At 38.9% G+C, this 17,919-nt stretch overlaps 1 protein-coding gene across 1 annotated transcript in view; it reads right to left on the reverse strand.

Annotated features, from left to right (window-relative positions):
• Positions 1–17,919, reverse strand: part of LOC106945315 (protein tyrosine phosphatase receptor type M) — a 216,781-nt gene that overhangs the window by 194,287 nt on the left and 4,575 nt on the right. The window lies entirely within an intron of this gene.

Genomic DNA, 17,919 nt, shown 5'->3' on the forward strand with positions numbered 1-17,919 from the left:
GAACAAAAACAACAAGAAAAGAAAGAACATTTATTTACCTGACCCAGACAGCAGATCTGTGTGAGGCATGTTTGGAGAAACTATGTCTTAGAAGTGTTTTTCTCATTACCACTGATCCTGAGTATCAGCATGTTTGTTGCCAGACATTAGGGAGCATCAGCATCATGCTCAGCCACTGAGGCGTAATTCAACCCACATCGGCACCCAAACTGTGAGGAATTTTACATGACATTAACTTCCAGAAAGTAGACAGCCTGAGGGCAGTTCAGGTGATTGGCTGTGTCTTACAGACAGACAAGCAGACAAACGGATACCCAACTGTGTAAGCACAGCCTTCTGTTATAAAGCAATTCTAAAAGTTTCTTTAAAAAAAAACAAAGCAGTTGCTTTGAACACTGAAAACATTAAGAACTAAGACGGGTCACAGAGTCAAATGATGAATACAGCAGACAAACAGTCTTCCTTTGAACATAATTAGCATTTTAAATGCTTATGGACTAAAAGCTTATTGAGAAAAATTGATTTGTTAATGAAGTAACCAGTTGCAGTCACTACTAAGTCAGACAGTTTTACTTTCTACATACTGACTTTGATTAAATAAGTTGGTTGGAAAACTTAACTCATAACACTCAAAGGCTTAGTTTCTTCTCACATGAACTACTCAAAAAAAAACGAAGCTAAATCAAGCGGAACAAAAAAATAATCAATTAATTTAAATGTATACAAAATATAAGTTTGCTTGACATTCATTTTCTTGCAATAGTGAAATGCCTCAATGTAGATCCAATGTCAAATTCAAATGCTATTATTATATGGTGTCTCATACATGTCATGAAAAAGTTCTATACTGGTGAAGTAGAAGTTTTATTTAAAATATGCAATAAAATCTAGATTAGAGAGACGTTTTACAGTAAATCCAGAGGCAGAAAGTAAAGGTGAGTTTTAAGAGTAAATGTCAACTCCTCCCACAACAAGATAAGCCTTGACGCCCAACCACACTACTTGCTCCAAGGTGTGTGTGCTAATGCATTAAAATAGTATAAGCTGCATATATCTAAGGGCGACCTGCTTAATTGCTGAAAATAGCACCACTGTTCAAGTGTGTAAGATAAGTTTCCACCTCACCAAGGAACCTTATAACAATTTAAAAACACTTTTTTAAAATGTTCTTACTCCACAGTTATAGATAATAGCTCAATGAGTGCACAACACAATGTGACCTGCTCAGCTGACCCTCTTTGTAGCAGGGAAATTGCCTCTAATGACATACTACGGCTCTGACATTAAAAAAAAATCTCTTTCAGCTTTGCCAATTGACACATCCACAGACAAATCCACAACGTGTAATAAATATAACACGCTGCAAAAGAATGAAGAATAAAAATGTTAGTTTGCCTAAAATGAAAAGTCTTTTGTAGCACATTCAGAATCAAAACGAGTACCCTGATAGAAAATGACAGCTACACGAGTGCCTGATTAAAATCCAGATGGTGAAATAAGCTCTTTCTGCAGGACGGAGCTGAAGGAAGTGCGATTAAAAGATATGCGGTGCTGGGGCTGCAGCGGTACACTTGGGCATTTGAAATTATGAGGCCAGCTATGAAAGTAAAACACGTTAATTATCTAGAAGAAAATGAATCTCCATGAATGCATTAACAGAAAATTAATAAGACTAATCCTAATCTTTCCTCTCCAAGTCAGGTGCTCTTGGAAATGCTGGACAATCTTTGGGGATTTCCTCAATTAAAATTTTGACACTAAAGCTAAGACCTGGTTATTATAAATCCCTCCCCTACCTTCATTCCATCTTCCAGCCAAAATAACATTTTCCTCTGTTGTCACTGCCGAGGCAAGGCACTAATTGCAGCTCATACATAATCTTTTATGTAAATGTTTTTCGCCGTCTTTGATCTCCCTGTGCAGTCGAGGACAGCCAGATCACAGACTTGGGCTAGATCTGTCACTTCAGTCAGAAATCGAGAAGTGAAGTGGAAGCAAATCTGATTTGTTGTGATGCTTGTCAGCCCATAAGCACAGAGGATGTTTGATCAGGTCATTTCATGTAGGGTCTAAAACAACATGGTCCACCAGCCCAAAGCTTTCATCACAATCTGTCTTAGGCTCAGATGTGGACCAGTGAAGACAGAAGCCAGACAAGGATAAAAATACCTTTTATTTTCAGGATTAATCCCTCCAAAGATGAGTTGGAATTACCTTCATACACGGTTCTTACCTTCACTATTTAATCATACGTTGGAGTCCTATAATCTTGGAGATATATATATATATATATATATATATATATATATATATATATTAGGGCTGTAGTGATACAGTAATCTTACGATACGATACACGATATTCTGTCCACGATACAATACTTATTGCGATATTCATCAGACGATACAATTCAATACACTTTTGCGATTTTCTGAAAGATTTTAGAGGGACAGAGTGATTTTGGTGATATTTTGTGATGGTTATAGAGTTGGATTGAATTAATTTAACTGAAAACTGATTAAAACACCAACCTGGCTCTGGTTGGACATGGACACAGACTTAAAGTCGACAGCTGGACAAAATGAATCAGAAAACATGTTTCTTTTAATTGAAACAGTACAAACTGTAGCTTACATGGATTTATAAAGTAAATAAAGTGCATCAAGTACCCTGCTCTGAATAGTTTGATACCTTTTTTACCTCGACACTTAACATCTGAAGGAATCACTCTAAGCCTGATGACCTAATCACTCTCCTGGTGAAGCAAGCAGTGAGTGAGCAAGGTGACAGTTGGATATTACGATACTTGCGGATGAATATTGATTTTTTTCTAGGAAAAAAAAATATCGATATATATCGCGATATCGATGTTATCCTACAGCCCTAATATTTATTATAGCTAGTCTTGTTTTTGAAAGTAGGCAGCAATAGAAAGTAGAAGTCATTTTCAAAAACACACTTTTCTAAAATAAAGAGTCAGTTAAGTCATGGCCACTAAAACAGAGAGGCTCTACTACATGGATAATGAAAATGAAATACCATCTCTAGCACTCTCTCAAATTTATTACAGAACTTTTCTTCACAAAAACAAAATAAATTTTTAAAAGGAAATATGTCAAATAAATGTGTCTATTAAACTTAAAATCAAGAAAGTCGATCTTATCCACCGATCTCATCTACCTCGGCAAAGGTCAAAAAAATCAACCACTGCCTTCTGCTTTGCCGTGAGAGAGCTTTGACTGACGGACCGGCCTGCCAGGTTTTGTCTGCATATTTACAGTTGACGATAGTTACCCCACTGTTGCCAATTCAGCAACTTTCCTGTGATATTTTGCAACATTTCAGACAAAAAAAAAGTCTGGATAGGCAGGTTAGGCTTTTTAAAAGATCGGTAATCAGCGACCAGCCAGAAAACTGCAATTGGTGCACCCCTTCTAGCAACTGTTATATAAAGATGTTCTTTAATGTTTATATGTCCTCTGTCAGTACAAGACATCTGCAGATTACATTAAGTTAATAGCTGTTCTCTGTAAATTTGGAAATAGTAACTCGTATGATTGCATGTTACTGAAAAAAGTGGTCATATGGTGGTAACACGTTACCGGCGTCACTCGTGGTAACTAACAGTGTGTACAGAATGACATTTTAACAGCTACATTACTGCTGATTAAATAAATACTGGATCTGAATACGTCCAGAAATGTACGATTTCAAATGGTTATTTTGCTCAAAAAAAGGTCATCTGACGAAGCACTTTTAAGCCCCTCTTTAGGTTGCCAGTTTGATAGATCTCCATGCTACTTGTCTCTGAGAATGTTTTTCCTGACCTCCTCTTTCCCACTGGTTGAATGTTCTCATAATCTTGAGTTTATGACCTCAAATATTTTTGCTTTGCCATCAAAACTTTTGTCTTGGACTTTGTGTAATGAATTGATGTCTGTGTTCAGATGTAATGGCCCCAACATCCAACAGGTTCCAGTTGCCTTCTCAGTCGGCTTTTTTCCATGCTTTCATACATTTTTCTTGACTTTAGTTATGGAAATGCATATAACTCTCTTTAGCTACGAACATAATATAAAAAAAAATATGATATATGAACTCTAATGAACACTTGGCTCTGTGTTAGAGTGATTTACTATCCATAATGAACTTCTAAATGACATAAAATAATTAATGCAAGCAGCAACTATTAGTTACAGTCTAATGTGAGGAGTAAAAGAAAGCATACTGCGCCTGGTTCTTTTCCACCAACAGAAGGGAGAGTGAACCCTGCGGTGCATTTTGAGGCATAAAATAAGCCAGGGCCACGGCAGTTGGAGGCCTGCGGTACGATATTCGTCATACCATCACAGAAAGGTCAGCTCTGACACCTCGGAAGGCGCCCTTGAGCTCTTATGGACATTCAGGAGCCAAACTGGCTTCCTGCAAAGCAGATAGAGTCTATGGGCAGAAGGGTCAGACAGGCAGCCAAGGGGAAGGAAGGAAGGAAGGAAGGATTACTGACAACTGACATTCAGTCCAAGTCTGAAAGGTTGGCTAAGACAAATTACAAGAGAAGCATGTTTACTTGCCAGTTTAAGGCAAATTAAATGAGTTCCAGTTTCTGGGTTTTTAAGCTATTTGAAGTAAAATTTCTGCACTGCTCATTTTACTTCTTGAAATACAATTTAGATAATAGTGCTTTTCACTGACTAAAGTGTTTTTATTAAGGCTTAATTAAAAAATACGGTATAGGCCTATTATTAAACAAAGGCTGATAAGATAATGTATTTGTGCTGAATCTACAAATACAGCACAGCCTAGTTGCAGTGCTGTATTTGTAGATTCACCTATTCAAGGATTTTTTTTTTTTTTGTGATTATTCACGGAAAATCTACCAACTTTTTTTGGAAGAGCATACCTAAAATATTTTAAAAATGGATGCAGATTGGGAAGCTGAAATGGCCAGGCACAATGCTACTTGACGCCCTATTGGATGCCGATGCAAAGCAGCCAATCCAGGAGTGCAATTTGTTTTCCTTGGCGCCGATTGGCTGTGAGCCAGACAGCAAATATAAGGAATACTGGGGATTTTAGCTTCTGCGGCAGTGTTATGACAGTCTCCACTGTGCATGCTAATGCTTATTGAGGTATATCTGGTGTTTGATCAATTAAAACAGGCATCAATGACTAGAGAGGCTTTCAAGTATTTGCGGACAGTTGTGGACACCAACATCTATGAATACCAGGGGTCCATTATCAAATGTTTTGGCATATATCGTTAAAAGGTTCATTAACTGATATAATTCTTCCAGCTCCACATGGATCCATACAAAATGAATGCAATGTTGCTGTACACATTTTCATTTGGCAGAGACTTTACTTGCGAAACCTGTGTGTGGATGTTTGTGCTTGGTTTCCTTTTGCAGGTCAAAAGTCTAAAAAGAGGAGGAGGCTTAGAGTTTGGTCATAGAAATCGAGAATCAACTAAAGAAAGTTTATCATACATCAAAATGCATTAATTGTGTTTTCTTAACTTATTTTTTGTTTCCCAACTGATGTTATTCCTCTCCTATACAGTGTCCATTGTAATCGCATAAGGCGATTACACACAAATCACGTTGGGAAAAACTACAGGTACTTTGATTACTGAGGATTTGGCAACAGAGTATCTTAGAGATCAGTTCTATGAAATATCTTCAGCAAAATTAAATAAAGCTTCATTCATTTGCCGACTTCTTCTCTTTGGGTTGCTAAAATGTCGATGCTGGAGTTTATGTTGGTCAACTTAAAAAAAGGATGACATAACTAACATTCTTTAGTAAAGACTGTGGCATATTTCTTATAATCAAAAATATTAATAAAACGAAGACAACCACACTGGAAATAATAAGACGAAGATTTCAGAAATTTCATGCGTATTCAGCGACATTAACTCTCGTTGGCTTCACGTGACTAACCACAGATCAGAAATGGTTCAAGTGGTTAAAAACGGTAATTATCACTTTTAAAAGTAACTCCCTGCTATGAGGAAAAGTGACTCTCTCTGTTTTTTTTACTTGCCAGAACAAAACCCAGCAGCCTGATGAAGAGAGACTACAGGTTCATCCCAGACAAACCTGGCTCTGTGAAAGCGAGGTTAAAAGAGATGGACTTGACAAGGCATAATGAAAGGGAGAAGATTGAAAAGGAAAACTGCTGCATAGAAAATGTGGTTACCAGGTTACCAGGGCTATCTTTGCTCAGGAAGTGAGGGTTCCATTTGCAGGATTTTGATAAGGAGGATGTCGGTGTTCCCTCCCTGTGTGTGTTCTACAAATGAACATGACAAGCTTAATTCGGGCAGTGCGACGCCGGACCTGCTGTCCTGGGCTGTTCGTCCTGACAGTCTGGTTCCTGCCTCTCCCGTTCCTTCACTCCACGGTGTCACCAATTAGCCAAGGCCCTGGTTTCATTAAGGCGTCGGCGCTGCAGCCGGCTGCCTTCTGTCACGTCCCCGATAATAAGCCAGAGATGGATCTTACACTAACACACTGAGACGGCTTGGAAAACACAACTCAACCAAACTGGCAAAGGCATGTTGGACACTAACACACCCCTTGAGTTTGCGAATGCACGTTTGGATGCAGACAATATATCAGACGATTAAAAGAATCTAAATATTAAAATGTAGAAATGCTAACAAGCAAATGAAAATTGTTTTAAAGCCTACATAAAACATTAAAGTTGCATCAAATGTAACTTTCATTTACTGGACATGACTTTATGAGACACTGCTCATTTTGTTTTAGTATTCTTTGTATTTAAAGAATACAAGACAAGGTGACGCTTGTCTTTCAACAACTCTCATTCAAACCACTATCTGCCCAGTCAGAAGGTCAGTAACAGGACTTTTTATAAAGTTGTTCTGTACCTTCAAACAATGCATTTTAGCCAGATGTAACTTAAGTAGCTTTACCATTCATTTGCACAAATACCACTGTTTGTACTTGGGCTTGTTTTTCTTGTAGTCAGAAGACATTTTTGTATTATTTTCAATGAAAATACAAACAAATTACCTGCAATCTAGAACCAATATTTACATCCAAAGTTGGATCTGAGAAAGACATAGAAACTAACCATGTTCCAGATGCAAGCCCAAATCCTATGGGATGATTCAGTTTTTCTAATCAGGTGTCAAACTAATTCTTGCAAAAGTAGCTTATAGCAGTTTGTCTATGAATTACGTGTTCAGCAGTAAAGGAACATGTTCACAAAAAGAGGGTGTAAATCTGTTTAAGTGCATGAAAGGTTTAATGACTGCCAGAAGTGCACACAATATGTTTATTACTGCATCTGTTACTGAATAAAAAACATGGCAGCCATGTTCTATTTTAGAGTTTGGTAAAAAACCTCCATTTCTCTTTTGAGATTTAAACTTCATTGGGTCTTCCTGTTTATTCTTCAAAATTAGAAAATTACTTGAGGCAAGTTGTGAGACCTGAAAATATGGAAAATAGTAAAAAAATTTCTTAAGACTTCATGTAGTGGCAATTTAGGAGTCCATGAGTGTTTGTGTAAGTCAAGGCACAACACACCTTTGGGACTATCGACGTATGTAAAAGATACATATCGGGAGTTGGAAAAAGTTGGACTAATTAAAACAGGCAGTTGTACACGCTTTTGGACAGAGTCAGAAGTATTCACACATTTTATTTATTTCCGGGTGTTTGTGGTCCCTAACCGTCACAAATTATGGGGGTTCACTGTATTTGGTGATTTACTACTTTAACTGTTGCACATCTGAACAAGAAAACTATCTCAAACTGATTAGATCAATATTAGCACTTGGAAACAACAACAATGAGGAAAACTAACATTGCACCATTTTGAATTAGACTCAGAACAGCTACTGAAGGAACCTAGGGATGGTTTGGCTTTCTGAAAATGTTAATTAAATCAGGAGCTACATAATTAAAGCATATCTTTCTAGACAACTACTGGCTGCTTTCAACACTCAATCGTTCACAAAAGTTGGAGAAACATTTCTTCCAGGGCCAAATAATGATTGAGGTTTGACACCCTGCCCTCATTATATTTTCAGCGTTTCCAAGTCCAGTCACACAACAGTTTACTGTAAGCTGATCTGTATTCCCCCTGTACATTTCCAGCCACAGCAGCATTACTCTGACAGTTTGCAAAAAGCAGAGCTGAACTGATGTTGGGGTAAGGTTTTCCCCAAAGGAAACTGGTGACTTGAATGGGGGGAAGATTTTCAGATACACAGGTGCTGCTGAATATTAGTCTCACACCAAGAAGTCTGGGCTCATGGGAGTGAATTATTCATTTTCCGAACCCAGACTGTGCACCTCTGCCTTACCAAGACACTGTTTGATGCTGCTGCAAAACTGAAGCTGGGCCAAAGATGAGCCACGCTGCCCATTGGAGGAAAAGCAAGCATAGCATGGAAAACGGACTGAAATCAACATTTAAATCGGCTCATGTTCACGTAATCACAAAACGTAGTAATTCCTGTTCTCAAATTGCTCAACTCAGTTTGCTGTGGCAACCAGCGTGCGAGTCCGCAAAGTTCAGTCTAAAGTTGGATGGGTGTATTTCCAAGATAATTTAGTTAGTAATTTGAAAAGTTTTGTGGAAGGTGTTTATTTAGTCAGTAAGTAGACAATGGCTTCAGTGGGATAAATGTAGCATCTGGTGCTTTTCGTCTTTAACAGATTGTAAAAACAAATGCTGATATGAAAAATACAGGACCGGTGTGGAAGAATTTAAGTAAAATATTTTCTAATATCCTTTTTTAAAAAATGCAAATATCTTTAAAAAATGGCTCTGAAATTCTTTGACTTCTACATAAAACAAACAAAAAAAACTAAGATAACATTACCTATGAAAATACTCTCGTCTTCAGTCACATAAAATTTTCCATGGCTCTGTTACTGATTTGAAAACATTAAACATTATCTATGCTGCTTATTCTTACTGCAGGTTTAAAGCCTAACAGCAGGCCGACTGCAACGCCCCATCCAGATTCAGTCTCCTACATCGGTGACTCTGAAATGTCCCATTTTCTGACAGAGACTTAAGACTAGAGCTGCACAATATATCAAACTGAAGTAGTCATCACAGTGGAATAGGACTGGAATTAAGCCCTTTGATGGCAAAATTTGGTTATACAGGAAGCCCCTGGATTCAGTATTCATTTATTTATTTTAGGATTATTTAAGGGAAATTCACAAATGTCTTCATAGAGCACATCTAGGTTGGGAATGCTACTTGACATGGTATTGGCTGCAACCCAACCAATCCAGAAACAGTATATTCATCTTCTTTCACTCTCACTGTATCTCCCAGAAGTGGCGGTAAGGAAGGACATGAATGTTAGCTTCTGCAGTTGTGCAAAGATGGTTTCCATTGTTCTTATTTATGCATATATTGGCTGTTAATATGAGCAATCGGTTGAAGGCAGTGTGCCACCAATAGAAAGATTTAACTTTGCGTCACTTCATGGTCCTATACGGTCATACATATTTTAACAGCTAACTGGTTTCCACATTTAAACAGAACCTGAGTTTAATAACTCAGATATCTTTTTAAGGGATAAAATTATAATTTGATGTTAATACCGATGAAGAAAACTTTGTGGAACATATTTATTTTTCCCATATTTGCAAGTGTTGAAGTCTATCTTGAGAGAATATGAGGAGAGGACAACAGATTTCCACTCTGAATTGAAGTAGTGGCATTATACATTTCGCCAGCAAGAACAATTAACAGAATTCGGCACTTTCAGATATCTTGCCTTTTGATTTTTAGCTCAAAGCAAGTGCAGGCACCAAAGTATTGGCTTTCACGCACTGCAAAAAAAAAGACTCTATTCATAATGTGTCCCATTTAAACCTGTACTGACTTCCCTCAGCTGGGACTCTGTTGGATGGTGTCCCATTTAGAAATGAGGGAATGGCAGAATGGAAGATTTGCTTGAAGACTTAATATAAAAGGAAAAATGCATGTTGAAATCAAGGGTTCATTTAAAATGGAGAAGAATTGTTTTGCTTTGATATTATTCCTTTTAATCTAATTTCTAAACACAATGTGTTGTGAACTTGGGCCACTCACTACGAAGCCTGACACTAAGGCAGCTGAATTGATGATAATGCTACTGAAGAACCAACAGAAGCTTGAAGCCTTCTCCTTTAATTACTCCCCATTTTGATGTTCTAATACCAGCAAGTCTCCGAAATCCCATTCAACTGAATCTATCCCCGTGGCCGACGGCATGCTATCATTACAATCAACTTGTCAGATTTTGAACCAGTTTGTTTATTCAGATGTGTATTATTCCAAAAACATGTGTTTTCAGCTTCGTTTCCTTTTGCAATTCAGAGCTTCACCCAGATTTGTCTAATGACTCCTGCGCCCTGTAATTTCTTTAGCGTGGCAATCTCTGATTACAGGGTGGGAGTGGAGCTTCAAGCCAGGCATCATCTTTTCCAGTTATTGTTTTGCGTTTGCTCCTTCTTTAAGATGAGCCTCGCAGCTGTGTGTCTCGGTGACAGATTTGCGGAAAAAGTGTTTAAAAGTGAAACGGGTGAGCGCGTCGACTTGCTGCTGCACAGCCCCGTGGATGCCGGTTTATAAGGCATTATTTACTCAAGCACTTTGGAAATTGTTAGAATAGATGAAAAGTGATCCGACACCAGTTGTGCTGGATGTCTCAGAGAGGGCACGAGCCTCCAGTTAGCAGAGCCGTCCCCAGATGGGCTATTAATGCACTTGACTCGTGTCAGATAAGTGAGTTAACCGACTGTCGCAAAGAAAAGAAAAAAAAAAGAAAAATGATTTTTGTTTAAAGGTTTAGTTCCTCGGGAAATCACATTCGTAGAAGAATATCTCTAAACAGGTAAATTAGGAGCAGTTTGAAAACGTATCCGGACTCCTTTCAACTTTGAACTCATTTTATTACATTAAACTTTTAGTGTATTATTGGGAATTTCAATAATAGACCAACAGAAAGTGGAGCATTACTGTGAAGTGGAAAGTTTTATATGATACATGGTTTTCTACAGTTTTATAAAAATGCCTGTTCTATGCTAAATTGCGCAGGTTCAGCCAGATTGGATGCAGAACTGTGAAAAGCAACTTGAAAGTCTTACAAAAGATTCTTAGCTATATTTAGGTCCAGGTTTTGATTAGGACACATTGATCTAAACTCCCCACAGCACCATGCTACCACCTCCATGGTTCACCCTGTGATGAGAAGAGTGAAGTTTGAGGCTACTTACGATATATTGTATTTTGTTCTCATCTGGCGAGAGCATCTTCTCTTTCACATGCCTACATGGCTTTAGGAAAACCTAAGCAAGCCCAAATATGTGGTGTTTGTCTGGATCCATGTTAGCCATTGGTGTGAGAGTGGCTACTTTTCATTTCTCATTTTAAGCCATTTTTCGGTAGGTTTTCCGTTAGGATATATCCTTTCCATTTTCAGATGATGTACTGAATTGTGCTCTTAGATATTTTAAGGTTGGGATATTGTTTTAAGACCTAACCGAGCTTAAGGCTCTTCAAACTATTTTGAGAAAAATTAAGTGAAAATAAAAGTAAGTAAAAATGACTTTGCGCCAACCAATCAGAAAAAGTCCCAAGAAAACTCGCTAAACTTTGTGGGTGGTCCAAGGGGTTTGAATCCTCTTAAAAGGCGGTGTTTGGTTAGAGCGGGTCAACAGGGCAGTTCTCATCACTTTGTGAATGTTTTTTTCTTTTCTGCCGTTCAAACAGCTGCAGAGTGACCACCATGCATGGTGTGCAGTGTACAATAATGCCATTAAAACCTCTCCTCCTGGGGGGGATCGGTCACATGCTAGTTTGAGCTCAGGGGCCAACACAAAAGACACCCATTTGAAAAGAAGCCAGACCCAGCCGGAGGAGGTCAGAGGGCTGTTTACAGAACAACAGTCTCTTATCGGCTGTATGCCTCCCCGAGGAGTCTCCACCGCGAACAGATAACAGCCTCCAAACAGGCACCGGAGTGTGACCGATAGGAGCATAATCAGGTACATTGTGCTTTGGGAGGAAGAAGTAGAGGATAACGGTGGATAATAGTGTGCACTGCTGTTAGTGGTGCGATCATACGCCAGACGGCTGCTTCTGCATTCAAAAACATAAGGACCAGCAGGGAAATGAGAGACGGATTTGTTCTGGGTTCCCTTCGAAACAGCATCCACGAGGCCTAATGTTTTCCTTCTCTTACTAATAACCCGTGTTAAGCAGGACCACCGGGGCCCAAATTATCCTCAGGGATCGCTTCATTATCGAACAGTTAAATGGTCAATAGGTTCGGCCGAGGCTGCTTTTAGCACAAGGGCAAACAGGCAGCATAAAAGCCAATGCAAATAACTGGCACTCAAACAAGGCCTAATGCATTAATGACTGCATGACGTGCGCTAATGTGACGGCAACAGATTCATACTGACAGTAATGGAGAATTTTGCCTCTGGTAATACTCATAAGGCCCGGATGGGGAGAGGAAGAGGAGGAGGAGGAGGGATGTACACCTGCCTGAGCCTTGACAGAAACCTAATAAATAACAGGAGACAAGGTGAAACAGCAGTAGCAGCTTCTCCTCCCCACTTCGTACCGTCCTCTTCTTCCTCTTCCCACTGCCACCACCTACGCTACCAGCAGCATCAGCCTACGCCGACAGCTTTTTTCTGGAATGAAACGCAGTCACTTCTCCAAGTTGGCTAAAGCTCTTGTCCCACAAAGGAGAAAGCTTGGCTTTGAGTAACACACTGCTATAAACAAAGTTATTTTCCTATTTTTGCATCTTTTTTTTTTTTTCAAATTCAGATATTTTATATACTCAGATAAAGTGAAATATCAAACAAAGATAACTTAAGTAAATCCCAAAAAAAGACTGTTTTAATGAATCAAGGTGAACACCTTTGTGAAAAATGAATTTTCCCTTCAATCTCACAACTGTCTGTGTCACCATTGGATTGTTTTATGTCGCTGTGGTGAAATTTTGACCTGCTTTTCTTTGCAGAATCGTTTTAATTTAGCCATACTGGAGGGATTTCATTCACACCACCACATATCAAACTCACTTAAGACCTGGATTTGATTAAACCACTAACACACCTTTTTTTAAACCAACAGTTAAGAGATTCTCCTACAGGAAAGCAGAGTTCATAATTTCCTCAACTTCTCTCTTCAGTCTACAGAATAATCAGTCAAAAGTCTTGCAGTTCACCTCAAACATGAGACACAGTTTGGATTTTGCTGTGTAAGTCTCCCATGTTTTTGTTTGTTTGTTTGTTTTACCCAATTTCTTTCTTACTGTTGAACTTAACTGAGACAAGTGCTTTTGATGTTGTTCTGGGTTGTTTTGTGACTTCCTGAATGAGTCTAATGCTAATTTTCGTAGGCCAACCACTCCTAAGACAGGTCGCCATTGTTCCATGTGTTCTCCATTTGTGGATAATGGCTCCCACTTTGGTTTACTGGAGTCAAAAAGCCTCAGAAATTTGCTTGTAGCTCTTTCCACACAGGCAGATGTCAGCGACTTTGTTTCTTGTCTGTTTTGGAATCTCTCAAATTCTGACAACTGGAGCACTAATGCCTGTAAATTGAACTGTAGTAAAAAAAAAAAACTGCTGCTTCTCAGTTGGCACATGGTGTTATAAACAGTTGCAGGACATGACATTAAGCTTCAACAATTCAGGTCAACTCTATACATTTACCTGAATCAAATAGCAAAGTGTGCTCTTCTAAAATCAGCCCCCCCCCCCCTGGGTTATGGCCAAACAGTCCTGCATAGATGCAGCTGATTGAAGTGCAGGGTCTGAAGATGGGGAGGGGGAGGGAATCTGGCAGGGTTGAGGTCAATTCAATCTGAGTGTTAACTTTCTGGAGCGCCTGCCAGTTATTTCTCTCCAAGACAGATGCGATTCTTGCAACTTTATTATTTTCTTTAAAAGACAAGTGAACTGGAGCATAATGCGGTCTGCAGAGCAGAGGTTCAATGATCAATTAAAGCAGAAGACGGTGATGTTCTGATTTAAACAGCTTCGCCTACTCCTCCCCGACTCCCCTCCTCCAACTCGTCACCATTAATAACAATCGAGTCCCTCGGAGCATTAATTAGTGAAAACTTCCAGTGTGCCTTGGATTCTCCAAGCCACCTCCCGACGTCTGCAGGCCTCTGTAAACATGATCCGCTGCATATTACAGTTGTTGTTTATCTCAGACACGGTGATGCGATCACAGGATTGTTCGAGCATGCCTAACACACACACACACACAAACACTTCACGCTCTGTCTCTCACTCTCTCTTCATTAGCCATCCCCTGTGTTGGCCTGCATGCCATTCATTAGCTTTTATCCTTCTCATCTGAAGAAAAGAGGGCTGTGTGTAATTAGTTCATCCTCTGTTTGTCCGGCATGCCTCACACATTATCATTCCGCCGCAGATAACGCTGCCACATCAGCCTCCTCCAGAGTGAACTTCAAACTATTAACGCCTCTCAAGAATGTAAATAAAATCCGCTTGCAAATCAACAACTAATGATTGAATGTAGAGAGGCCCTCAGGGGATATGAAGATGGTGAACCGCACTGGTAGACTTCCCAACACTTTACCTCATTTGAAAGCACTCATGAAAGGCAGATTTTATACTTGCAGCGCAAACAGTCGCATGTTTGTGTCTGACTATTTTCACATGTTTTGCTGCTGTTGAAAGGAAAGCCAAAAAGTTTTACCTCAACACAATGCAGCCGACACAGCAAGTATGTGGCAGCAGGAGCTCTGATCATGTGAGACCAAAAGTGAACATAGCGTCGTGCTTTTGGGGGATGCTTTTCATCAGGAGAGAAGTAAACAGGTCAGAGTTGATGGTCAGATGGATGGAGCTCAGTCAGGGTGTCTTTTTAATGCCACCATGAATGAAAATGAAGATCGAAAAAAACTATAAATATAGTGGGTGACTGGGGGATCCTGCTGTGTTGCAGCCAAGCATAGCAAAAACTGAAATTTCCACGGTTTCTTTGTGGCTCTGGACAATTAGCTTTGTGCTTCTCAGTCTGCATGAGGATCTCTGCATCCTTAGCCCCATAGTGCCAAGTTTACAAGTGTTCTTGTACAGATTGCACCTGTTGGCAGCAGAAGTGAATCCTACTGGCAATAAATGTGCAATTAATCCGAAAAAGCTAGCAGCTTTCTGGTAGCCTCACCACATCGAGTCACAGAATGCAGTGAAGATGTCTGCATAGAAATCAAACCTTTGCCAAACAAAAGATAAAAGCCAGGGAAAAAAACCCTACAAAATACAACATGAGATATTCCATTTTTTTCAATCCAAAAATCTAAAATTTTGAACTTTGAAAATCTTTTTTTATTTCTTCCACTTTACAATTATGTGAAACTTTATGTTGGTCTGTCAAATAAAATACAGTAAAGTTTATGGTTGTCCTGGGCCAGAAGGTGAAAAAGGTCAAGGTGAATGAACGCCTTGTCTGTTTTAGGTGAACAGTAAGGAAATCACAGCCTTTGAGAGGTTCAGTTTTGGGACATTGCAGAAGGACAATGACCTTAAATACACAGAAGCTCCTCCTGAGGTTTTTGTGGGAAATGTGGAATATTTCAGACCAGACAGGTCAGTCATCATGTGCTTCACTTACTGAATCTAAAAGGCAAACCTCCCCGAACAGAAAAATGCTACAAGTGGCTGCAGGTCGAGTGTCTGCTGATTATTAGTCTAAAACATTTCAGACAAAAGGTTCACTGAATTTGATTTATTGTGTATTAGAGATGCACTGATCAGTCTTTATAAGGCAGATGCTAATTTCTAGTTTTCTGACGTTAGACGTTCTGATTCAGACTCTTAAATATTAAACAAATACTTTTAAATACTACAAAAGATAATATAAATTTATGGAACAACAAGATTAACCCACTTTAGGATAAAAAGCATATGACTGACTTTCATCAGATTTCTGTAAAATTAAACTCAGTAAAGTGCATTAAAGTACATTTTGTTGACTAATGCATTTACAAACTCAAAATGAGATAAATATGATGCATTTAAGGAACAAATGCAAAAACGGTAGATTCTAGTCTCTGACTATTTGATTGGTGTATCTCTTATTTTAATCATTAAACCTTCTAACTTCAAATTAAAGGCCAAGCGGGACGCTCAACATCAAGGCTTATGTGTAAAACCTGGGAATGAAGGCTGGATGCCACACCACTTGGGTCTGAGGAAAAAAAATAATCTAAATCTGCCTTTATTAACTCCTTCACTGCTGGGTTTCATCGGCCTGCAATGTTGTATTCAGCTCCAGCTCTACAGCATGATGAAGTGTTGTTTACTCTTTTCAACGACCTCTCTGCCTTCTGTAACTGATTTCCTGCATTTCCTAGAACCCCTTGTGGCAACTTCTGGAGAACAGAGGTCGGCTTTTTCCATTTTAACCAGGCAGGATAATGTGTCAAACTGGGAGCCCTTTCTTCAGGATAACACGCTTTGTTTTGATGATTAAAACAGTGAAATCTCATGTGTGATTTATGTCGCAGACTCCTGGTTTGGTTCTCAAATGAGAAAACTCAAAGTAAAGCAGCTGCTGCATCAGTAGCTGTTGTTCCGTAATACAGCTCTATGTGAAATTTGTAATGTAAACACGTATCCAATGGTTACGAAATTACTATAGCATACAGTTATGTATAAAAAATTAGAACAAACAATATGCATAAACTTAACTCTCTCACAGAAAATTCTGAAAGATGATATCTGAGCCACAGATTTAACCCAAAACTCAAGAGCAGGAGAATGATCCAGAGCACACCAGCAAATCCATTAAAAATGGCTAAAAATAAATAAATATGTTTGAGTAGCCTTGTCAAAGTTTGGACTAAACTTCAATAGAGATGCTGTTGCATGACTTTAACAGGACGAAATGGTTGAAAACTCTCCAATGTGGCTAAATTAACACACTTCTTCAAAGAGGAGCAGGCTAAAATTTATCCACAGCAATATCAAAGACTAGCTGCCAGCTTGATGGCAATTGTTGCTGGGTGGAACAACCAGTTGTTAGGTTTAGGGGGCAATTACTTTTTACATAAGGCCTGGCTAATTTGGATGGCGTTTGTCCGCCTTCATGAATAAAACCACAATTTAAAAACGGCTTCTTTTATTTTTTTATTTTTTGAAGAATAATAAAAGACCGTGTTTTTAGTTGTCATTAAAAAAAATCCAGTTTTTCCTTTTGACACAAACCCATAAGTGAAACACATAAGACCGTCTCCATATACTCCAGGCTTCCAAAACAAAAATGTAACAGTAAGTTTTCAAAGTTTAGCCTGATAATTGACAACTCTCCCATGCTCCCCCTCCTCACGTCTACCAGCCACAATCAGTCTTAAGACAGCTCAGCTGACAAACTCAGCAGACCTTTTTCTGGAAATACACACATGAGCGTACAGTGTTTGAACGGCTTCAGTAAATCCACGTGTTTCCACGGCATTCATTATCATCATAATAAAAGTGTCTGAAAAGCAAAGTAACAGAAGAACGCAGACACCTCACTTTCTGCTTTGTGCTATCATCAATCACCACGCAGCGTTTCTCCTCAAACACCAGTTGAAGCCATCATATAAGGAAAATAAAAAAAATTCACATGCATATTTAATTTCATTCTCCAGTGGCTCACACAAAGGAAGCTGCCACCTTTTAGGACACCTTTCGGAAGAAAGTCTCTATTAAATCTGAGTCAGCCGGGAGAGAGAAAGAAGAAAGATGTATAAAAAAAAATAAAAAATCACAAATGAAAAACAATCTAAATTATTGCCAGACTTCAAATGAAGTGCTGTTTATCTTCTCAAGCAGCCAAAGTGCTGTTTTACTCCCTTAGTCACAGCGTGGATGACAATCAGGATCGGTCAACCAG

The sequence above is a fragment of the Poecilia latipinna genome, unplaced genomic scaffold, assembly GCF_001443285.1.
Source record: "Poecilia latipinna isolate Pla-1442-1.1 unplaced genomic scaffold, P_latipinna-1.0 Scaffold139, whole genome shotgun sequence".
NCBI classification, from domain to species: Eukaryota; Metazoa; Chordata; class Actinopteri; order Cyprinodontiformes; family Poeciliidae; genus Poecilia; species Poecilia latipinna.